Below are 4426 nucleotides of genomic sequence, written 5' to 3'. Positions count from 1 at the left end.
TGAAATTGCGTTTATGACATTTACGGAATTTATACATTTAGTTTAAAAGGTGAAGAGAAATGCAGATACTTGGTCGGAGCGTGGGGTCTCCGGCTCGGGCAGACGTAGGAGGAGGCGCATGCGCAATGGGAGACAGGGCGGTGATTCTTTCCTGCACTCTTTCCCATAGTCCCCCCCCCTCTCTCTCTTTCTCTCTCTCTCTCTCTTTCTCTCTCCTTCTCTCTCCCTCTCTCTGGGAAAAACCCGAGCAGGAGGTGAGCAGCGGGGGAGGAGGTGGACTCTTCTGATCCGGCGGAGACGGCAGCATATTTGGAAAAATTATTATCACAACTCCTGGCACCTTCTTCCTCCTCCTCCTCCTGTAACTCTTCCTCCTTCACCTCCTACAGTGGCAGAGGGAGAATTCCGCAGAGACAGATACGGATGTGCGTCCGAAAGCGCGGCGGATACCGCCCTCCGGACCTCTTCAATGCAAAGATTGTGAGTATATGATCGGCCTGCGCTCGGGGGGGGGGGGGGGGGGGTCCTGTGCATGCTCTCCTGCTCTGCTCCGCGCGCTCTCCTGCCCTCCTCCCCTGAACCATTGAACTACCGAACTTCCATTCTGTGATCACCTTCATCACCAGAGAAGAAATCAGATCAGCTTCTCTCTGAAAATGATTGTTGCTTCACACTAAACCAGGAACACACACGCAAGTAAAAGTACCAGAACTGAGCTCCAGGAACTAACAGCACCACTGGTACTACTGAAAGAAGTCACCCAGTATAACCAGTCACTTTTCCTCTCTGTCCCAGTATAACCAGTCATTTAGCCTGTCTGTCCCAGTAGAACATGTCATTTATCCTCTCTGTCCCGGTAGAACCAGTCATTTATCCTCTCTGTCCCAGTATAACCAGTCAGTTACCCTTTCTGTCCCAGTAGAACCAGTCATTTATCCTCTCTGTCCCGGTAGAACCAGTCATTTATCCTCTCTGTCCCAGTATAACCAGTCAGTTACCCTTTCTGTCCCAGTAGAACCAGTCATTTATCCTCTCTGTCCCAGTAGAACCAGTCATTTATCCTCTCTGTCCCAGTAGAACCAGTCATTTACCCTTTCTGTCCCAGTAGAACCAGTCATTTATCCTCTCTGTCCCAGTATAACCAGTCACTTACCCTGTCTGTCCCAGTAGAACCAGTCATTTATCCTCTCTGTCCCAGTAGAACCGGTCATTTATCCTCTCTGTCCCAGTATAACCAGTCATTTACCATGTCTGTCCCAGTATGACTAGTCAGTTACCCTCTCTGTCCCAGTATAACCAGTCATTTACCCTCTCTGTCCCAGTATAACCAGTCATTTACCCTCTCTGTCCCAGTATAACCAGTCATTTACCCTCTCTGTCCCAGTATAACCAGTCATTTATCCTCTCTGTCCCAGTATAACCAGTCATTTACCCTCTCTGTCCCAGTATAACCAGTCATTTATCCTCTCTGTCCCAGTATAACCAGTCAGATACCCTCTCTGTCCCAGTATAACTAGTCATTTATCCTTTCTGTCCCAGTATAACCAGTCATTTACCCTTTCTGTCCCAGTAGAACCAGTCAGATATCCTCTCTGTCCCAGTATAACCAGTCAGATACCCTCTCTGTCCCAGTATAACTGTCAGTTATAGTCATTTGGATGGATGGATGGATGGATGGATGGATGGATGGATGGATGGATGGATGGATGGATGGATGGATGGATGGATCGTTGTGATCGCTGTGTTGGGCTCTGACATTCACTCTTTCCTCCCAGTTTCTGTTTCCTTATATTTATATTTTACGAACAGCTCCCATGCTAACACCATGGGGGGTGACCTGGTAACCTTCCTGCTCCTTCTTCTCCTTCTTCTTCTTCTCCTCCGTCTGCGTCTTATCTTTGTCTGCGTGGCCGTTTGTGTGTGAGAAACGTTGCTCTGACAAACATCTGCTAGTGCAGCTAAAAGGTACATAAACATAAACATGAAGAACCATGATGCTGCTGTTCCATACATGAAGGTCACGTGACCTCCTGTCGGGTGCCCAGCTGTCAGCATGTTAGCGTGAAAACGTCTGGAGTATCTCACCAATGTGAGATACAGCAGCCTGGACGTCCATCTTTGGTGTCCAGTGGTGGACCAGACTGATCCCATTTGTGCGAGGTGATGCTGGATGTTCGGGTAGATCTGAGGTAGACAACAGTGGACCTCAGGTTGAACAGGAAGTGACCGTCTCCATAGCAACATCTGAAAACCAGGCCCCTGGTCAGAGTCTGAGATGGGTCCTCAGAGGTTCCCGCCAGTTTCCTGCTAAAAACATGTTGACATGTCTGGACTGGACCGATGAGGCGTCCCAGTTTAAAAGAGGAATGTACCTGCTGGTTTTAGGAGCTTTTCACACGTGTGTGTGTGTGTGTGTGTGTGTGTGTGTGTGTGTGTGTGTGTGTGTGTGTGTGTGTGTGTGTGTGTGCGTGCGTGCGTGTGTGTGTGTGGGTCTGATTCATCAGTAGTCTCGGGTGTCTCAATACCTCTGACACCGTTTCCTGCTTCTCAACTCTCTTTCTCTTCTTCCTCCTTCTCTGGGCTGAAGCCGATCGGGTCGTCAAAGCTGGGAGCTCAAAGAGCCAAACGAGTTGGAGGAGGTGACTCGGTTTGTTTCTGGTGAGTTCTGCTTTCTCGCAGTTTAACTGGTTTTACTGGTGACGGAGGGAGACGCCTGGACTTGAGGATGTTCCTGAGGTTGAGGGATGTGGTTGTTGTTCAGCAGAAACGCTTTTTATCAGGGCCAGAACAGTCACAGAGACACAGAAAGGAAGTTCCAGCTGTGACTTGGCACCGTTAGCATTTATTTAGCGCGCCGCTATCAGAGGGAGGAGGAGGGAACCGTCGCCGGGGTCTCCACCATCATCTCACCTCTCTCCTGTGTGAGGCAGCAGAGCTGGCCAGAAGAAGTCTTTAAACAAGTTTAGAGTCTGGTTTCCATGGAAACGCAGCGGTTGTGCTTCATCCTCAGAGGGCTTCGGCCACTCCGGACTCCCCGGTTCCTCCTGCCAGCAGGAAGGAGCCTCCTTCCTCGTTGTACAACTGGTAAAGCTGGTGAAGAGGCTGCTCCTTCCTGGTGGAGGTCCCAGGTGACCGTGGAGGAGCAGCAGGCAGCACGTTACGGATTAGAGCGTTTTTTACACGTGGACGTGTGGTGTCCCGACAGCTACCGTGTGAGCGCAGCAGCAGGGGGCGTGGCCTGTGCCTTGCTGGCTGTTTCAGGCTTGTTGACTGTGGGCCTGCATAGACACACATGCAGGTCACTTCCCGTCACGCCTGTTGTCATCGGCAGGGCTTTCACCAAGGTGACTCCAGGTGCACTGGTGAGGCAACAGTACACCTGGAGTCACTGGTGGTGAACACGCTGGTGGTGGTGAATATGCTGGTGGTGAACACCCTGGTGGTGAACAAGCTGGTGGTGAACACCCTGGTGGTGAACAAGCTGGTGGTGAACAGCTGGTGGTGAACAGCTGGTGGTGAACAGCTGGTGGTGAACAAGCTGGTGGTGAACAGTTGGTGGTGAACACACTGGTGGTGAACAAGCTGGTGGTGAACATGCTGGTGGTGAACAAGCTGGTGGTGAACATGCTGGTGGTGAACACGCTGGTGGTGGTGAACATGCTGGTGGTGAACACCCTGGTGGTGAACAAGCTGGTGGTGAACAAGCTGGTGGTGAACACCCTGGTGGTGAACACCCTGGTGGTGAACAAGCTGGTGGTGAACAGCTGGTGGTGAACAAGCTGGTGGTGAACAGTTGGTGGTGAACACACTGGTGGTGAACAAGCTGGTGGTGAACATGCTGGTGGTGAACACACTGGTGGTGAACAAGCTGGTGGTGAACATGCTGGTGGTGAACAGCTTGTGGTGGTGAACACACTGGTGGTTAACAAGCTGGTGGTGAACATGCTGGTGGTGAACAGGTTGTGGTGGTCAACACACTGGTGGTGAACAAGCTGGTGGTTAACACGCTGGTGGTGAACATGTTTCCATTTAAGATATATAGAACATCATGTGCGCGTGTGTGTGTGTGTGCGTGCGTGCGTGCGTGCGCGCGCTTCTCAGTGTCACCTGATCTAATCAGATTAAAACTTCAGCCCAGATCCTGTTAAACATACACCAAAAGAGGAAGTGACTCTTTCTGCTGAAGAAATTCCTGCTGTCATTTTGAAACACACACACACACACACACACACACACACACAGTTTTCACCCACTCAGTAACGGCCTCTCCACCAGGTCCCGGACCTGCTCCTGAACCTGAACCGGGGCCACATGCAGTGCCAGGTCCAGAAGCAGGTCAGGTCAGAGGGGAGGAGGTCCTCCAATGTTCTCTCAGTCTGATGCTCCAGCCACTTCCTGTTCACTTACACACAAACACACACGTCAG

General features: G+C 51.1%; 1 protein-coding gene across 2 annotated transcripts in view; it reads left to right on the top strand.

Annotated features, from left to right (window-relative positions):
- Positions 1-224: 224 nt before the first annotated feature.
- The window catches only part of rgs19 (regulator of G protein signaling 19), an 8625-nt gene continuing 4423 nt past the window's right edge, over positions 225-4426 (top strand). The window contains exons 1-2 of one of the 2 annotated variants that reach the window (XM_011619118.2): positions 225-480; positions 2588-2658. The gene's annotated coding sequence lies outside the window, so the exon portion shown is untranslated. The remainder of the gene's footprint in view (positions 481-2587; positions 2659-4426) is intronic. The other variant, XM_011619116.2, reaches the window with a different exon arrangement.

This window comes from Takifugu rubripes, chromosome 3, assembly GCF_901000725.2.
Source record: "Takifugu rubripes chromosome 3, fTakRub1.2, whole genome shotgun sequence".
NCBI lineage: Eukaryota > Metazoa > Chordata > Actinopteri > Tetraodontiformes > Tetraodontidae > Takifugu > Takifugu rubripes.
Note: the sequence above shows the minus strand (reverse complement) of the source record. Positions and strands in the feature narration are given on the sequence as shown.